Source organism: Epinephelus moara, chromosome 6 (assembly GCF_006386435.1).
Source record: "Epinephelus moara isolate mb chromosome 6, YSFRI_EMoa_1.0, whole genome shotgun sequence".
Taxonomy (NCBI): domain Eukaryota; kingdom Metazoa; phylum Chordata; class Actinopteri; order Perciformes; family Serranidae; genus Epinephelus; species Epinephelus moara.
This window is the reverse complement of record NC_065511.1, coordinates 11,353,066-11,373,659: the sequence shown is the minus strand read 5'-3', so window position 1 is coordinate 11,373,659 and position 20,594 is coordinate 11,353,066. Positions and strand designations below refer to the sequence as shown.

Sequence of the window (20,594 nt, the reverse complement as noted above, 5' to 3'; positions counted from 1 at the left end):
CGCTCGGAGCTGTTTCAGCACCACGGCGCTGTCCACTGTAGGGTTTGACTTTTTAAGGTGGACCGGACTGTTTCCGCCATCATCGCTTTAACCTTTACTGTGCGAGCCATAACTCTGCTTTATGGAGGAATATTACACTCTATCGTCCTGCCCTGGCTATAAAAAACACACTCGGTTGATGTATTGTTAGTTAAAAATTTGGTTTGACCTTCTTGGGGAAAGCAGGCTAATGAAGAGAGAGGGGTTGCCTTAAATGTTTCCATCCTGTTGATTTTCTTGTAGTTTTCCTTCTTCAATGAAAAAGGTGCTCATACTAGCATGCCCACAAAGCAGTGTTTTGACTTTTTGAATGCAGCATAGATATTTGGCTCTGTTTGAGGTTGTAACTTATCTTAACTTATCCATATTTCTGCTAGAGAGCTGTGGCAGTGTTACTGTTGCTGCAGCTAGTGACATTAGTGTGACAGATGTGTGCTGCTATCACTGGGAGCTTTTTTAGAGCTGCTGTTTTCCCATCATCAGGTAAACACTTGCACCAAAGCAGCATTCCTAATTTAGTGGAAGTTGTGCAACCCCTACCTATAGTGCTGCTGCATGATAAACATGACTCATGTACTCCAAGACACGGCTACCTCAGCCGCATGCTGTGTGAATCATCCAGGCCTTTTCCGCCTTCCCTCCCCTTTCACTGCCCCCCCCCCCTCCTCCCCAATAGCTGAGTGTTTTTCCTATTTCTCTTTCTCTGAGGTAAAGGGGATTGTCAGTTTTAGTCACTCTTAGTCTGACAGTGATGTCAAAGCCTTGTCATGACTGAGCATGGGCAGAAGAGGCTGTTTTTTTAGCGAGGGACATGACTGACTGACTGACTGACTGTCTCACTATAATGTTAGGTAACTCTGATTGCAGGCCACACAAGCTGAAAGCATACAAGACATCAGAAAGGTCAAAAAAGCCTGAGTGTCATTCGCTTGTGTGTTGATTTGCATTAGAATTGTGTTTCCAGTATGGCTTCTCTCCTGCATGCCTTGGTTACCTGGGGTGTTATCTCGCCAGCAGGACTATACTGCAGACGCTTAACAGCTGACAAAAGACATGGAGTTAATACTAAGAGCTGGCTGCCACCATTTTGTCGTGTTTCAGAGATTCTCATTGGTTCAAAACACGTGCAGGGAACCTCTCGACCCCCTTTTGGCCTTATAGTAAAGTTTTCTTTCACTATTTCATACAGCATTTACTGCATTTTTCTATACGTACAAGGTGACTCATCATGAGTCACCCTAACAGTAAATCCCCACTTTCTTTACCTATGATTCACACAAGCATGACATATCCCAAAGCAGCGTTAACATGCTCAGCCCTGGCATAGGTACAGCTGCAGTGGATTAACTTGTCATTGGATGGTTCGTAGCATTTTCAGCAGTGTCAGAAACAAACACCCACACCCACACCACCCTATAGCCTGTGCGTCGGCGCTGTCGCAGTCACGGTCCAATCCCACAGCGGCTTGGATGTCTTCTCGGGAAAGTGTCAGTTTGAACATCGAAGTGTGTAATCTAACAGAGGGAATCCTGGGAGGATGGAGGGATGGAGAAGAGAGAGGGAGAGAGAGGAGCCTCCAGCTGCAGGGCTTGCCAACTTGCTGTCATCTCACTGGAGGTGCTACAGAGAGCGTGGATGGAAATCCAGTGCTGCTGACTCGCATGTAATTAGCTACTGTCTCTTAGCCTGCTCATTCTTAGCAGGCCTGTGTATGTGTGTGTCTGCATGTAGAAAATATGCTGCACCAATGAAAACTGATTTCCTAAAGTCCATAAGGCAGTGCTCCAAATATCTATAGCTCGTTCTTAGAAAGCTGCATCCATAGAGGTGTATTAGTATATTTCTACATAGAAACATGTTCAGAGTCGCTACAATTAAGCATGGCTCCAGGTGCATGAGTTCCATTAAACTAAAGATGCTGGAGCTCCATGCACCAGTGAGTCTCTGAGCAGTACAGCAATGATGGTTATGGGACCCCCACCCCCACCCAGACACTTTGTATCCCACAGGCAGGCATCAGCTGCCTGTGATGGGGTGACCCACAGAACGCCCGGGGCTCCACTTCTCCTTTCTCCCTGCTCCTCCAGTCCTCTTGGGCTGCTTTCTGGTTCTGCTTGGTGGTGAGGACGGGGGTCAGGAGGGGGTAGTAATGTTCTCCATCCTAACTCTGACTTTCTCTTTCACACCTCTCGCCTCTAACGCTTTGTCATTGTTTCTGTTCCTCTAGCTGCACATAGTGTCACCTGTATTATGAAGTCATGAGCTTTTATTTGCCCACACGCACATACTCTCTCACCACAGAGAGATGGTGAGCGAAGCGTCCCAGTAAATATCCCAGTTCGACCTCTTCCATGTGACAGTGTTCAACTCATGAATTGGGGGGACTGTGTCATTTGCTCAGGGACCTCCTTTGACAGTGCTAATTATACTGGCTGCTTTGTAGGAGGGACTCCCACTGTGATGCAGCTATTCCAGGGCTCTGAGGTGTCTGCTGTGCTGACATCTATTTGGGCACCCCCATTTTTATTGCACTAGACAAAGGATGCCCCGAGTCCCCTTTCTGTCTCCTGTATCTGGGAACAGAAAGTGTATCAGGAGGTTTTAGGATGTTTTATCTTAGAGATTAATGTTTTTTTCTAAAGTCCCCTATTTAAGAAACTTTTTTTTTATCCCTGGGCCCTCAATCATAAATACATAATACATTTGAATTTTAGTATTGACTTTAACACTATTTTCAAGTAATGCTTCAGTAATATTATCTACAATCTACCTGTGTTATGTCAGTATAATAATGCTGTGATAGAGACTCAAATCTAACCTAATGACTTGACTATTACTACATATGCTATTATCAAAATATAACCTTAGTAAGACTGTGACACTACACCTGTGTACACCACTTACCTTAAATTGGGGAACTTATGAGAGACAGATTAAAAAACAATGGTCCAAACTGAAGCAACAGCGAAGGCAATATCCTGACTTTTTCTCCATAAAATCAAACTCCATAAATCCTACAGTTCCCATAATGCAACTTCATAGACTCTCTCTAGATTCTCCCATGCCTGGTGAAAGCACATGTGTTTCACTTAGCCCCCAGTTTGTAATGTAAACTTTCTGTTAAAACATTTGTAGTTTCAACCTAATGACGTAATCAGTATTTATTTCAGACTTTGGAAAACTCTCTCGAGAGCCACAGAACACATTAGGCAGCTGTTACTCTTTGTGTCGAGTCAACTGATCTTGATGTGTTAAGTTTGTGTAGCATCCCTTTAATTTTTCATTTATTGCCCTGCGCTATTTAAATATCACCATGTTGCCGTAAACAGTTACACCACCTAAACTATCATCCCTGTTTACAGGGATCCCAGTATTACACAACACTGTACACTGGGAAGTAATAGTGATGAATCCAGTTAGACAAGATATTCATTATTTAACTTGGATATTTCATAATGAATGGAACTATAGCATAACTGAACTGTTTACATGACTCTTTAAGGGGAGCTATGAATGATATGTTAGTGATGCTACTTGCTACAATGATTTAGAAGAACATCATGTTGCTGGTTAGTACAGAACACAGCTATGGTGAAAGGTGTAGGGGGGTTGGTGTGTGTGTGTGTATTAGACATGAAGAGCATTGACCTAGAATTAGCTTTGATTGATCACATCCCATTTCCTTTTTCTGCCACCGTCCCCACCCCACTCCCCCCGTCACACATGCACACTAACACACACTTCTTCCCCCGGTCCTGGTCATTTATCTGATAGTGCTAGAGAGCTCAGTGTACCAGCTGGGGTCAGAGTAGAGAGGCCCTGTGTCCCTGGAGGCTATAGGATCTCAGCCCCTCTGAGAGAGTAGGGAGCACAGACACACACACATACACATGTTATAGAGGCCTAGGCATCAAAACTTCACTGTTTTTTTATTTATTTTTTGGATAGATTTTCTGGCGGAAGACCTTAAATAAATACAGACAAAGTGAACACAACTTGGTGGACAGACACAAACCTGGCAACCTGAGGAAAAACCACTGTGTCAGTTCTGCAAACAAGAGCGAGAAGCAGAGAAACACTTCCTGGTACACTGTAGCCTGTGTGTAAGGAAAAGACAAGAAAATTATTTACCAAAATCTAAGCTGAATATCAAGAATAAAAAAACCAAAAACAATTATTTTGAAACTGTCTTAGTCATGGAAGCAACAAAATATGCAAAATATTAGAAAACCAATGAAACAACACTTAAAACTGGTCTGAGCTCCTTTTGGTTGCATCTGTGTAATGCAGTGTACAGTATGTTGGGTGTTGTGTAGTGGTGTCATTTTCTTGCAGTCTAAAGGATTATACTTCCACTGTAAACCCTGTACAACCTGCTGTAGCGATACTGTACATGGCCATGTTCATGCCAATAAAGCAAATTTGAATTAAAAAAAGAAGAGAGAGAGGAAGAGAGAGAGACCTATGGTTGTGAAATGAGGCGAGGCAATGCTCAGAAGCTTCCCACTGGACAATATACTGTATACACACACTCTTTCTCTCTCTCTCTCTCTCTCTCTCTCTCTCTCTCTCTCTCTCTCTCTCTCTCTCTCTCGCTTGCGCTGCCTTCCTCTTGTTCCCTTAGCTCACTCACCCATGCTCCCTCGCCTTCCCATGCAAAGAGCAGATTCTGTCATGAGCGTTCCACAGACTCCCATCCCCCATCACTTTCCCCAAGGGAGAGAGGGAGAGAAAGTGTAAGAGTGGATGCTGTCTTGACTCCATAAAGCAGAACGCACGCCAAATGAATACATCATCATGCTAATTAAAGTAACAATGTGTTTTGGTTATGGAAGGCTGGCACGTTGTCAAGTAGTTTGGCTCAGCTGGACAGGAAATCTGGTTAGAACACAATTGCCATCATTAAAATGATATATAATACATGCAATTATATATTTACAAGGTACTCATACGCTGTGTTGTTGTGGGGCTGAAGTTGTATTACTCTAGAGTTGAGTTGGTGCTCTCCTATCCATCTACCTTTTTATATATTTCAGCCCTGAACCTATCGTATCCTAGTCTACTAAGATGTGTCATTTTGTCTGTCTTCATTTCTGCTTTAGTCTATATACCTCCACAGTTGGCTGAAAGTGTGGGATTATAGGCTAACTTTGCTACAGATTTAATCTGGCATAGTCACAGTGCTACTATTTTCTTTATAGGAAAAGGCTGGTGTTATTTTTCTTGTGTATTTTTCTTGTTGCCAGCTAATTTCTTGAAAAGACTAAAGCAAACACAGCGTTTGTCCATCTCCGTACTTTCTGACTTCTCTGTCTGTGGTGCTCAGCCGCAAACTTTTTTTGGTAGAACCCCAGAGCAAGCTCAACAACACACACATGATACATGCAGTTTTTACCAACACATTCTCACTTCCAACTTGTCAAATACCAACAGCGGCCCGTCATGTCAAAATATGACACGATAGGTACCCCTTCTACATCAGTTTTGGATGTTAGGGGATGATGTGTCAATTTTAGCTCCTTTCACGCATCATCTCTTTACAAAATAAACTTCTGCTTTCACAGGAAATGTACAGTTTCTGCTCGTTAAATGCGTACAGTCCTGAGGTGCCAGCTAGCTAACCTGGCACCCCCTATACAAAGGCTGCATCCTTCTTGCAGCAGCCATGGGTTCAACTCAAACCCATGGCTGAGACCTGGTTAAAGTTTGTAGTTTGTTTGGCTCATCCACCTCCCCTCCTGCCCGCCCTATGTGGACTTTCTTGCACTTCATACCACAGTAGTTGCCTGGAGCATCAGGATATGCCACAGCCCAGGGTGTCACATACTGAAGCTAAAGGGTGTTTCTGTACATTGGTGTCTAACATTAATGGGCCACCGGCTTGGGAGGGAGACCGAGTTGTTTTTACGTGTTAGCAGACAGTTACAGTAGCAACAATAGCACTCACCTGAGGTTGTGTTTCTGACCAACTGACAAATGTAAGTCTATTATATAATATCCACTCTCTGTCTATAGCTCTGTTTTTGTATGTCGTTTTCTTTAGCTTGCCAAATGCTCTACTGTGTTCACTAGCTAGTAGCTAACTTTGCTATGTGTGCCATTGGGTGCTAGAAGGTAGTGAACAGTGGGTTCAACAAAGAACAACAAAGTACACTACCTGTGGGAAACAGCTGCCTTCTGCTGTGAGACACAAGGTGGATGAGAGAGGTGAAAGTGAAGCAGCAAAGTTTCAGGTCATAAAACCAAAACAATGACCTGAAGGATGCTTATATGCTGCACTGAGCTGAGAGGAACTGTAGGGTGGGGTGATAAGTCACTGTTAGGTCATCTTGACAAACAACCTTTTTACACATTGTGTACACTTATTTGACCAATTGTTCACATAGAAATATTGATTTTTGTAGCTTTAAAAAGGCTTGTATTTGCAAATATCCCTCAAACAGGAGGATTTGGTCGAGACAATTTTCATCATAGGGTTGGTGCGCTAGAGAATATTTATGGCAGTGGTGCGATGCAAGTGTGATTTATCTAAAAATAAACAACAACAATGCTAATGTTCAGGATGATAAAGGAACATCACACCAAGTACAATGGTGTGGCTCACGAAGGTGTTTTTAATAGTTTTTGGACAGAGCTCTACAGCAGGCTTCGGCTGCACAAGCAAAACTTGTTAGTAGGATCAGTTCATTGTTGGTTTTTGTTGTTTTCGTGGGATTAGTTGATAATAGAAATAACTTGTTTCAACTTATTCTAATTATATTCTACGTTCTGATGAGCCTCTTATCCATTTTAGGCTGGGCGAGGAAGGAAAAGACGAAGACATACGAGGCTAAGCTAAGGCGAAACAGAAAAGGAGACGAGAGGGCAGGACGAGAGGAAAGCGTAGGTTAGCACAGGAGAGAGGAGAGGAAATGAGAGGGGATGAGGGGACGAGAGGAGAAGAAGAGGACAGGAAAGGAGAAGGGGACATCAGAGAGAAAATGAGAGGAGAGACATTGACGTCTGAGATGCTATCGGGTCTTGTTGCTGATATGACAGCCTCAGCCCCCATTGACAGAGCAATCAGCCTGCCATCTCTCATAGCCTGCTATTCTCTGGCGTGGCACAGCACAGCATCGGGCTCTATTGTCTCTCAGGGCTTTGTTCTAAATAACATCTGCATTCGTCAGCATAGGTTTTATTCTTCTCTGGGCTCTTATCCCTCAAGCAAAGTTTGAAGGGATTTTCCTGCCCCTGGCTGTGCAATTTGAAATGCCCTTGGCAAAACATGACAGTAGGAAAATATTTTAGAATGAGAAGTAGGTTGTGCTAACCAGCACAAGGGATGTTATATATTTTTTAGTAATGTATAATAAAGTGTGCACTGCAACACCAGGCAATTGCTTTTCACTGTATGTGTTAAATAATTAGTTAACAGTGCCTTAAGCTGCTGTAATTTTTTGATAATGAATTGTATTTAAGCAGCTCATGCTGGATTGGCAATATTATAAGCTGATACCTTGTATAATCAGTTCAATTCCACAACTAGAGAAAGTATTATATCTCCATTTAGCATGCAAAAAATGTGATGCAAATTATTAATGTACCCAGATGAATAAATGTTCAAAACTATATGATTGCACCGTTAGGGACTCGTGATCCTGGACTGAATCAGAACAGAACCCAGCCACAGCTCCAGTACTAGAACATCTGGCCTGTTGTTACATAAGCCTCTCAGCATGCTGTGCAAGAGTAGCCTGAATGAGAGCAACACAATGTGATAGAAATGCCGATTGAGCTGAATAGTAGTTTACGAAGGGAGGAAAAACAGACAAAAAAGGACATGAATAGAAAATGCAAAAGGTAGTAGCAGCCAACAGGAGTAGAGAGAGTAGAAACGTGAAAGCAAAAGGGGATCACTTTATCACTTTTATTGCCCATCCCCCGTCCCCATCCAGCTTGAGTAGAGTCAATGTAGAGGAAGATATACAGCATCTGACCCTCTGAGGGAAGCCCTGTGCTTCTGAGGAACATATGTGCCTGCTATAGAGTAGCTGGCGGCGTTGATGTTAAATGCATCTCCCCCAAAATCTTAAAGTGGTGTGATGATGCAGCTGAGATTAATCCTGCACAACACACTACTTTCATTTACGCTTTACAATTGAGGAGGCGAAACAGGAGACGTATTTTTAGATTTTTCAACCTACAAAGGGAAAACTGTGGGACAGGTGCTGTGTCAGTGTAGATAGTAAAGCTAGTGAGGTGTGGTGCCTTTTCTCTCCCCTGTGACATTCCCCCAGGGTTTGTTTTATGATTGTTGAACCCTGAAAGGTCAGAGGAAAAGACATCTCTCCGCTCTGTACAGCCGAGGTCTCAAACCACGTGGCCTGGAGGGCCCAAATTATCTTCTTACTCTGCGGATAATGTGTGAATCAGCTAAATCAGTCACAAACCCGTGACCAGGGTTTGTCAACTCCACTGCAACAACAGTAGAGTCTACTTTTGTGTGTGTGTTTTTTTGTATGAGTGCCTGTGTATCCCTTCATAGTGTGGCAGTTGTGCATGCATCGAAAGAATTTTTAGTGAGAGACTGAGAGCAGGAGAGGGAAACAGAGATACCTGGATAGAAAAGTGAGAGACATTTAGGAGGCTGCTGCACGGCCAGTTACTAAAGGTGGAACGTGGCACCAGGTCATCTCAAGCTGATTGCACTCAAAGAGTGAGAAACCCTCATGCTGTTAGTTGGACTATTAATAGGGGAGACATTCAGCTTTCTGCAGTGGCCGGCAAGCAGCCAGGCATCTAAACAGGCAGCAAGGCCTGTGGCCATTTAGGCATCCAGGAAAGCCAGGCAGCAAAGCAAAGAGGCTTACAGAACAAACTCCAACCACCAGTAAGACACAAGACCTCGTCATGAGGAGAGAAGATATTTAGTTAATCATTAGAGAAATTGATAAAACTCATTCTTATTCTTTTGTACTTTGTTAAATAAATTATTTAATGTTATTTAGTGATTTGAGAAAGACAGAACAATTTAATAAAGCCAGACTTGGTCTGATTGAATTTATATTCATCATAGCTTTGTCAGTTTTCTGATATCAATTAACACAGTTGTTGTAAAGTGGCCAAGTGTTGTTTGCATGCTCACTTATAGCAATTTTAACAGCTATATTGTAGCTGCTGGTAATGAGAGAAAAATAAGCAAATGCATCTTACCAAACTCTGCAGAAGTGTTGTCACTAGTTGGTCCACTTATCAATAATTTGTTGTAATTCATCAAATCTAAGCAGGTTAGTTAGTAGTTTGTGAGGCAGCAGTAGATGCTTCACACACATCTTCAGCCTGGCAGCACACAAGATTTATACAATCATTATAGTTTCTTATTTATAAGTGAGCACCCGGATTCGTGTCACCTTCTGTTCCTGAGTTAGGACGTTGTATAATGGCTAGAAAAGTGTTTTTGCAGAACATTATCACAGTCACAGTGAAGTTGACCTTTGACCTTTTGGTATAAAATGTCATCACTTCATCATTTTTATCCTGTTAGACATTTGTGTGCGTAAGAACTCTTGAGTTAGGGCCAAAAACGTGTTTTGAGATCACAGTGACCTTTACCTTTGACCACCAAAATCTAATCAGTTCATCTTTGAGTCCAGGTGGACGCTTCTGCCAAATTTGAGGTAATTCTCTTAAGGTGTACTTGAGATGTTGTGTTTACGAGAATGGGGTGAACATATGGATAGCCCAAAAACATGCCTCTGGCCGCAGCTGGTGCGTGTGGAGACATAAAAAGAATAGTTATGAATAGAAAAATAACAACTACTTTAGACAGAATTGGACTTTCAACTTTTTCTCCCTGCTTCCAGTCTTTATACTAAGTTAATCATCTGCATGCTCAAGTTTTATATGTTGCTTACAGAAGGTAGAGGCCAAACGGTATCTATCATCTTATCTAACTCTTGGCCCAAAATGTTGAACTATTCTTGACTTTTTTTCTACAACTCAAGCTATGAATCTATCCCTCATCCATTTTCTGCCCCTTGCCTGGGTCCAGGTCACAATGGTCATATGCAAAGCAAGGATGCCCAGGTCCCCTTATTCCTAGTTTCTTCCTTAAGTTCCCCCTGCAGGATTCCAGAGTGTTTGCAAGGTCTGTCAGGTAATATGTATTTTCATCCACACTTAATTTCTTAAAACTATTGTCTTTGGAGAAGCAGTCTAACAGCCACACATTTCAGCTTTAAGGTTTACACCTAGCAGGCGTCTGCTATCACTGTGGCAGCAGCTAAACTACTGTCCTCAGACATTAGCATATCAAGTGAATGTTGCTGCCACTAACAAAGGAGTTTTTTTTTAGACCAGGACACAAAGTTAGAACTTCAGTACAGTTAGACTCACCCTAGAATGCAAGCTCGTGCATTTCATGTGGGCCACTTTAATAAGTGCTATTTTTGGTAAACTAAGGCCCAAAATAAGCTTGTTTTCATGTTGCAGATTCTTAAAAAGAGGCACAACACAGCACAGACCCTTGTTAAGATTTTTGTCCCAGATTCTGACCCTGCAGCGAGAATGAAACTACACAGAAAAGTCTGCTGGATATGAAAATATTAAGTTTACAGTTTAGCTGCTACCAACCCAAATAAATGTTAAAACAAAAAGAATAAAATTACAGCAAGCGATAACATGACTTGTTAATAGCCCCCCCCCCCCCTCCAAGATGCTTTGCTCTGTGTGAGTCGGCGTGTTTACTAGCGGTAGTTTACACAGGGCGCTGTAATCTTTCCTTCCCTGTGTGTATTTGTGTGTCTGTCCATGTTCTGCTCATTCAAGACTCAGCTGGTTGGAGCAGGTGCAAGCTGGTGACTCAAACACATGGATGCTGCCGAGCCGGTCCTTCTAATGCGCCTTTGTGTGGCCAAAAACTCGACCCATCCAGTGCTTTCTGTAAACAAACACAGCCTCCCTGTGTTCGTCCAACATGCGCGCGCAGACATACTACACTCTCAATGAAACGCCCACACACACACAGTGGCTCCGTAGAGAGGCAACCAGACAGTAGAATTTATTATGTAATGATTGGTGCAGTGATTCTGTTGGAAAACTTTACATTTGCTTATGCAATCCCTGCTGACATCATAGGCAATTTTATTTAGAAAATACCTGCTGTAATCATATGAAATCTTTTTGATGTTGCCTTAAAACTGCTTGCTTTTAATGCTTTTTTAATGCTTTTAATTTGCTTCCTGTTTGCCCAGCACATCATTTATATTACAACTGCTATTGCTCTCTTGTGCCATCATAATTCTCCTCCTTTGAATTGTTTGCCAGTGTTTAGGGGTTACATGTCTAGAAGCATTACATTGCTTTACATGTACAGTAGATGTTGCTGTAGGTAGATTACAGAAGCAGCCGACTGACATAAATAGGGGAGGATAAAGAGCAGCCGTTATCATAACGTCACTAATGCAGCCGAGGCCCTTATATAAGCCTACTGTTTGAACACTACACACAGGCACAACCATGTAACCTACACTAGGACATACTGTACATCGTATAGACCTACTGCTCACACTGCCTAGGGCTGGAGGTGGCTTTGTGGGGAGCTTTAAATGCATTTATTCCACAGATTCAGTATCTGTATGTGTGCACGTGTTAGTGTATTCACGGTTGCTCGGGTCTGTGTAGTCTTGCGTGTGCTACAGTAGGCCTATCCACTGTGAAAATAACAGTGAAGAGGCCTGTTTTTTCATCCCCGTCATCTGACACTGATCAGGAGAGAGACACAGAGAGGCGATGTTGTGATCCCAGGATCGTGCTCCTCGACCGGAGTCTGATGGAGGATCTCCCACTAATCCCTTAATATCACTCGTCCCACTGAGATACTGCTGCCATCGCCATGGTGATGATGAGATGGCCTGAATGTGTAGTAGTGGAACGATGAGGGAGGGAGGGTGGGTGGGGGTGGGGTGTTGCTCCACAGAACCATAGAAATCCTCCTTTGTGAAACATAAATACGATCATTTGAAGTAGTATCTCAAAGGCAGGAAACGCAGGCATTTAAAGTCACCAGGCATGAGGCGATGAGGGGGGGGGGGGGGGGTTGGCTGTGTTTGCTGTAGACGGCGAGTAGAAGCTGGTCGCCTTATCCTCGAGTGGGCGGCTGCTTGGATGGTTGGTTGGCTTTAAATCTGTGCAGAGAGGCGGCTAATGCAAGGGAATCCTTTGATTTGGGATTTCGCAGCAGTCAAAGTCAAACAGATCTTTCTGCCGTCGGACAGATGTTGAGAGACAATGAGTTCAAGTTAATTTCAGTTGTACAGTATTGTGGTCACATCTGTTTATTTGGCTGAACGTGCCAGCCTTTAAAGCCCCCATGATATGTCTTATGTGTTGTATGCAGAGTGTGGACTCGAGTCACACGACTTGGACTTGAGTCAGACTTGACACAAATTTCATAACTTCAGGCTCGACTTGGAAAAAAAAAAAAAAAAAACGACTTGCAACTTGGACTTGGAATTTAACACCAATGACTTGTAACTTTGCTTCGAATTGAGTCTTTTGACTTGGTAATACTCAATACCTTCCCCCAACCCTAAAGATAAGTATGTTATTTAAAAAGTGTGCCATGAATTAATTCATTAACCTTCATTTCATGAATTGGTTAATATTAGCACTATTCATTCCCACCAAGACGACACTTGATTCTCCAGATCCACTTTGTTTAAACCAGTCCAGAACCATGAAGAACTAGCTTTATGTTACCATTTGGAAAGAATGATTCCAGAGAGGGCGCCACAGTGGTGCAGTGGTTAGCACTGTCGCCCCACAGCAAGAGGGTTCCTAGATCAAACCCTGAGCCCCAGGGTGGGGGAGCGCTTCTGTGCGGAGTATGCATGTTCTCCCCGTGTCAGCGTGGGTTTTCTCTGGGTACTCCGGCTTCCTCCCACAGTCCAAAGACAGGCAAGCTAGGTTAATTGGTGATTCTAAATGTGAATGTGAGCATGAATGGTCATCTGTCTCTATGTGTCAGCCTTGTGATAGTCTGGCAACCTGTCCAGGGTGTACCTCGCCTTTCACCCAATGTCAGCTGGAATAGGCTCCAGCCCTGTCTTGACAAGGGACTTGAGTGCAAAGACTTGAGACTCGCAAAACAATGACTCCCTCCCACCTCTAGCTGTCTGTGATAACTTGATGAGGTAACAGATAGCTCAGTTCTAGGGTGTGTAACATCATATGGCGTCTACAGCCCAGCAATATTTTAGCAAAGTGATGGGTGTAACCTGTTTGCAGTGAGCTGATATCGGATTGCCCCTGTGTACGCTGTATACAGTTTAGTTAAGCTAATAGTGACGTGCTGCTGCGATGAATTGGGACAGGAAGGAGTAGAACAGGCTGGGCCAACAATAGGCGAGGTATCTATTACCTCTCTATTGTTAGCCATGGACGGGCTATTATTATAGCCCAGAGTGAGACACAGACAGCTGACTGCAGTTTCAGTACAGCCCACCTACTGCTCCCAGCCGGGAACAACAACATTATGGAGAGGTTTCTGTATGTGTTTGAGGATGATGGGAGGTGAGGGCGAGGGCGAGCAGCACAGAATTGGAGTACGATCATGATCATCACTAATTCTACTACAATTTAATTTTTTTGGCCGATGCTCTAAACAAGTGTAATATTTTGGGATTAAACCTGAGATGTTCCAGCTCCAAAGACCAGGAGGAAAGGCTGAAACTAGGCTTTTGCTGACTATGAGACTGGAAATAATATGGAAATAGTGAGACTGGACAGAATTGGTGCTCGAGGAGTGGCTTGATGCTTCACCGTGTGTAGAATAGGCTTAGAGGAGGACATGGAGCTGCAATCAGCCGTCTCTGTCTGGCCATTGGAGCTAGAGATTGGGCTAACGCGGAGGGCAGTGACCTCGCCACGATGGGGTTAGGGCTGAGATTCTAGTGTTTTCCCAGTGGAGCTGTTGTTTAGCCGTGTATGGGAGGAGTTGTGACGTTAGCATGGGACAATGCAGCTGCCAAGAAAGTGCTGATCACAGCCAGAATAAAATGTATCTGTGTCAGGATGAATAAAGTAGGCTGACAGGAGAAGCAACCAAGCATTCACATACAAAGACAGACACATTTGTACACACACCATTACCAAAGCAAACAAGCACATATGTGCAAGAACACAAACACGGTGTATCACTGCCTCTGACTAAATGTTGCTCATATAGTTACCTTTTTCACTGCACAATAAACTTGCTGTATTAAAATGAATATTGTACATGTGTTTCCTGTAAGCCTTGCATGGAAATACACTTGTGAATGTGTGGGCTGCTGGGTGATTAGCTGACTCTTTGCCACTTGGAAATCTCTCAGGAGGGGAGATATGGAGCAGCTCAATTGAATCCTGGCAGGTAATCTAAGGAAACAGATGGATTTTAGTTATATTTGGCAGCAGATTAGCCACTTCCCCGTTGCTCAGAAAATCTGCTGTTGCCAACTCTTGTTTGACAATCTGAATATTAGTCCTTGGTCAGGAGGTCTGGCTTGCGCGCTGTTAGATTGCCTATTCTGATGAGTGTGCCCCGCGGATTCAATCCTATCTGTGCTTTCTAAGGCCCAGCTGTGGTAGCTGGCCAACCCCTCCACACCGAGGCGCTTGCCCTCTCGCCGTCCCTCCTGCCCTGCCTATCGCACGGTGCCAGCGCCCCGTGCCAGAGGAAGTTATCAGCACTCTATCCCCTGCCCCTAATCCTCTCTGAGGTGGAGAGAAAGTGTTAAGTAGCACGTCTTCTGGCATTTATTAGAGAGGTAGAATGAACAGGTGTCTCAAGACCTAATCATCTGTCTTTAAACGAGCTGCTATTTTTAGCTCCTCTTCTTGGAGATTTTCGGGGGAATGTACAGTAGAGGTGGTACAATGGGGGATTTCTGTTTTATATATCCTGCAGGGATAATGCTGACACGGTCATACACTGTGCATGTTGATTTTCCTTATGTGGCTGGGTGGAGTACAGTAACACATTCTTAACAGGCTTTGGGGGAATGTCATGTGGGTGGAGTTTGATAGATTTTACAGTGATTACATTTTCTTCTTTGTTAAATGTTGTTTCCACATTTTGGACATTCCCTTACAAACACACACAATAGGGAAATCCTTTCACATTGTGTACACTACATTAAATGTAGGGCTCTTTGCATGGGTGGAATATGGTCTCAATAAAACTATTAAATGCAAAGAAATAACTCAAGGCACACTGTAGAATTTGAGCAAAATTAAGATGCTGTTGTGTTAAATGACAGTCTGTATTTAAAATGACCAACGTGTTGCGACCAAGACAGGTATTCATCAGGGTCATTGTCAGCAGTGGCTTACACACCTATATTGTGTTAGGCTACTGAGCAGAGTGGGAGGATGGTTCTCTGTCAATCTGTAAGCCTATTGCTCAAAAATAAGGAAGTGATACATCATCAATAGAAGGGAGAAAGAAGGAGGAGGGAAGAGATTGTATTTTATGGAATTAAATAAGCACAGTACACCTGAATTATTCAAAGAGCACCTGTATGTTATCACCACAAATACCCAGCAGCGCCTCCTCTCTATTGTCTTGACTATATTAGAATTCTTTTGTTTGGTTATGCCTTAAATAATCTGCACATAACACAGTTGTCCAAATGGCCACAAAAAAAAGAAGGAAACCAAAACAAAAGACACAAATTGAATTCCAGAATGCACCTACATGTACAGACAAAAAAGAAAGAAAAGAAATGAAAGGGGTTACTGTAAAATACTGTAAAATAAAACAAACTATGAATAGCATAGTATAGTGTAGTGTAGTATAGTTAGTAGATATTACACAAATATTATATGCATTTGTATAATAAAGATATTATACAAATAGTATATTTTTTACTATATTACTACACACATTCACCAATCTTTGATTTTTCCATTTCCTTTGATAAAGGTGATAAAAATGATATGCTTAGTATTATACCTTTGCTGGTCTCAACGCTCAAAAACATGTCAATAGTCTGGTGAGATTTTTTATTGTAAAAAAAAGTATCATTTTGTTTTGCAAAATTTATGTGAGCCTTTTCTTGCTTAAAAGACCATGGAAATATAAAATACATGCATATGAATGCCCTGTCATACCTGACATTTTATTCCAATTAATATTAGAAAATTGTTTTTGTTTTTTTTTCCAATTTAAAGATTTTAGATCAGCATTATACATTTTTTGACCATACCATAGAGTGAATGTGTGGCCTTTAAAAATGTGGCCTTTTATCAGCATTAAATGATTCTTCCCAAGACAAGAACCAAATTCAGCAGTGCCACCTCCTCCAGTGATAGATTTCCCTGTAGGTCACTAGCTTCTGAGTGATTTCAGACTGACATTAACCTCTTCTCCTGGCAGTACGGATTGGCTGGGATGGTGTTAATGATGTATGTATTTGGTATTTACCCACTGACCCAGATCACTCCCTTATGATCTCATTATCACCCAGTATGTAGTGGACTCAGAGGGCCTACAGGGTCACTGTTTAGCCATGAGATCCCATATCACAGATTTTTTACTCCAGCCTTAATGCCAAGACGAGGTTGCATCTCACTAAATCATCAAGCATTGTGGGATGTCAGTATCCTACTATAATATCATTTGAGGAGGCATTGTATCATTTCATTGTAGCAACTCTGCTAGGATATGCTGTCAAGTCAGTCTGGCCTGCAAGAAAATTCTGAGTGCAAAGAGTCCAGAGCAAGCGACTACACAGATACATGCAGATCTAGATCTATAGTGAAGACACCTCCATCAAAAACTAACCAGCGTCCACTGCAGCCTCCACTCACATTTCAAGGGATATTGATGTGTTGAGTTGGAAGTCATGTTCAGGCTTGTTTCCTTCTGCTCATCAGTAAAAAGTCACACTTTCCCCGAGGAGAGTGCTGCTACTGTACATCTACCCACATCCCTACTGTTCTTAGCTGCTTCACCAACATCTGGCTGACTTTTGAGAGGGAAACAGAAAGGTCCGGAGCAGCTGCAGTTTGCTCAAAGACAGGATTAGAGGGAGAGAGAGAGACCTTGGAGTGACTGGCTGGGCATGCCCGGCACACTTTAGGCAGGGGAGGTGGTGTAATTGGAAAGTAATTACGCCTTGGGTGGCATGTGTGGAAGCTCAGTACAGTGTGACAGAGAATACTGTGTGTGTGGGCCTGCTGTTAGGGCCTGGAATGAACAGAAGTAGAGTATTATTGTTGATGGACAGCCAGCAAACTGATGGAGGTAATTTTTCATGTCATTTTTGACATTGATTAGATACTGATACAGCAGGTTACACAGAGAAAATGTAGTGTTTCAGAGCTGCATTATTTCCTGGTGCTGGAACTTAAATATCTCTTTATAGTAATAGTATAAATGAGAAGCCTGTGGATTTTTATTCCTTAACGGCTCTATAGTTGACATTCAGGACATTAATAAAGCAGCAAACAACAATTTCCATGTAAAAATATAGTGGAGTAATGGCGCCCTGAGCAGAGAATAGAGTCATGCTCCCTCTGTGTGTTAAAATCTGAGCTTCTCTGTTCTTTGTTTTGGTAGCTGGCCACATGCGCATGTCAGTGCGATTAAGTCCCTCCCTTTACATCCCACTGGCTAGCTAATCGCCCCTGCTCTGCACTGTGTTTATATGGCGGTTCCCGCGGATAACAGGACAGCGCCGTCACAGAAGTGTTACACCCACCTTCCGGTCCCCCTCCCCAGGTTCACACTGTTAGCTCTGTCAGCACTGTCGCCATTGTTAGCACTGCTAGCACCATTAGTGTAGCAAGTACTACTAGCCTTGCTTTTTCGGCACAGCCATCTCCACCTCAGAGGTGAGTGCCGTCTGCAGGCAATTCCAGCCCAGGCACTGAATGTGGTTTATAGAAGCTTTAAGAGTTAATGTCACAGCAGTGCTGTAAATACTCATTAACACACCAAATGTGTATTAATTTATGGCTGAAATAGTTCCCAACAAATGCATTATTATACAGAGAAGCAGGCAGATTAACAAATTGTTTTCTTTTCATTGAATTTGTTGAGTGTGAGAAAAAACATCACACATCACATGAAAAAGTATGTGATCTGGCTGCGATGTTGGAAACAGTCAACCAGTCACCAGCCGGACCAGTCTTCTCATTTAACAGCTAAACAGTGAACCAAAGGTATGTCTCTAAAAACACTGAGGAGAGAAACAGGCAACACAGTAACAGGATCTTGATATATTTGATCAGCGCTGCCTAGTTTGACAGTTTTACCACAGTTCACCAGCAGTGATTGACATGATGACCGGCTGTGTTAGAGACTCCTCAGGTCTGATTGGCTGTTTTTGTTCACGTGTGGTAAGACTATTAGAAGCACAACAAGGCAATGGAGAAGGCATATCATCTGTCTCATTTAGTGCTGTGTGAACAAAGTGATAGTTTCAGCAAATATGACAAAAGTTACCAACTACAGCTTTAAAGCTGCACTGAGTAATTTTTTTAGCCACTTGGGGGCAGTGCAACAAGCATTGACATCATATCATCTTACAAAATGTTTAAAAGGTAAACATGGACATTAGCAAATAATTGCCTGCTTACACATTCGGCAGATATAGAGCAACATTCACTTGTGTATGTGTCTGATGAATGTACACAAGTTAAATATTCACTCCGCTTAGTTCTGTTTAGCTCTTCACCAACCCTGAGGGAAATATCTGGCTCTTTATCAGCTAAATGCTCCACTATGATCCCCAGCCAGTGGCTAACTTTATCTGTCTGTCTGTTTGATGCTGGGCAGGTAGTGTACAGTGGGTTTATCAAGCTTTAATGAGAGCAGTGAGACTGAACCAGAAGGCAAATTTCTGTTTCATAACATGTTTCTTTAGATTCACAATGGCATTTGTTTTCAACAAAGCTTCTGTAATTTATCAGTTGATTTGACAATCTGTGCCTAAATGTGTTGACTACAGTATGAATGAATGATTGTGTCCTCTGTGCCAGCAGGTCTTTACTTGGCATCTGAGCTGTATGAAGAGGGCTGGGCTCTGTTTCTGCTGCCCATCAGAAGTTGTTAGATGCACATTAGATGTCGCTGGACCTGCTGTGGTGCATGTGCCATTATGCCAACCTGTTCTGGATGTTTGGGAATGTAATGATTCAGGGCTCATTGTACAGCTGTCACATCAGTGTATTTGTCTTAACACAACTGTGGCAAAGGGGTGGCTATGGGTGAAAGACAGACGGAGAGATGGCACGATTTAGCAGCAGGTATGTTTTAAGCATCCTCCTCTCTCCTCCCGCCCCCTCTGCTTATTAGCAGCGATATCTTCAGAGGACTCAGATTAATTAAATCTCTGGGATCTTACTAAAATGTTCGGGTCCTCGTGACAGCCCGCTGTGTAATTGTCCTGCTGTCTGTGCAGAAGGAGCTGAATCAATCCAACTCTCCCAAGGATCTCACTCCCATCGGAGTTGAATGAGATCCTCAACAAGAGCGTTGCAGGCTTGTTTGCTTTTACATGGAGACCATGTATTTTGGCATCGCAGCATGCATGTTTTGGTTTGCCTTTCCTGGGGGGACAGAATCAGTGTTATCTTCCAAGTTAGTTCTTAAAGGGGCGATGCACAAGCTTCAAGTAGATTTTTGATTTTGCCAGCATCTTTGGTGCTAAGCAGTGTAGCTGTGGTGTTTTGAGTGTGCAGTCCAGAACGTGCACAGCAATGATGTCCTCTCATTTCCTGTGGACGATGTTTGTGCTTGTCTATAGTGTTGTTTCTTCATATCCTCCACCGTGGTGGGTTATTGCTGCTCACGATATTTACCCAGTTTGCGTGAGGTTAGTGGTGTCACTGGTGTTAGTGGTGTGTGTATCAGAGAGGAGGGACTCAAAACACATGGCATGACTCAGGATTTGAGACTTGGTTGACTAACATTGATAACTGTCTCGACTTGACTTGGTATTAATGACTTGAAATCTGATTTTTTATAATTGGCTTTTCATTTGATATTTGCATTTTATTTTGTTGTCAATCATGTTAATAAGAAGACAACAGCGTTATGCAAGATCTGCAGCTCAAAAATTAGTGACACAACCATAACAACATCCAGCTTCTTTGTGTTGTACTACTGCTTTCACTTTAGAGCCATTTAGAGCTATATTGTAATATAAAAGCCCCACTCTCCAGTGCTGTTCATTTAGATGTTTTTTATTGATTGCCACAAAATGTCAAATATCATTAAGATTTATAAAGTGTTAGCAGGCTGCAACAGTTTTTGTTAATGTTGAAAATTAAAACTAAACTTTATTTTTATTTTAATGCATTTCATGTGGAAACTGGGGTAGATCATCAGAGTTTCATATGACATATGATTTGCTCTACTTATAGCAGGGACTCCACTCGACTTGCTTGACTCTCACCCCAGTACATGGGACATGAGACTTGAAGGTAAAGACTTGAGACTTGCTTATTACTCACACATGTGTGACTTACTCCAACCTCTGGCTTGTATCATTAAGATAGTCTTACCTGGTGAAAGGCAGCTATGA

The 20,594-nt window shown here is 42.6% G+C and overlaps 1 protein-coding gene across 1 annotated transcript in view; it reads left to right on the top strand.

Moving 5' to 3' along the window:
• rims2a (regulating synaptic membrane exocytosis 2a) overlaps positions 1–20,594 on the top strand; it is a 163,725-nt gene that overhangs the window by 1,479 nt on the left and 141,652 nt on the right. The gene's annotated exons all lie outside the window — the stretch shown is intronic.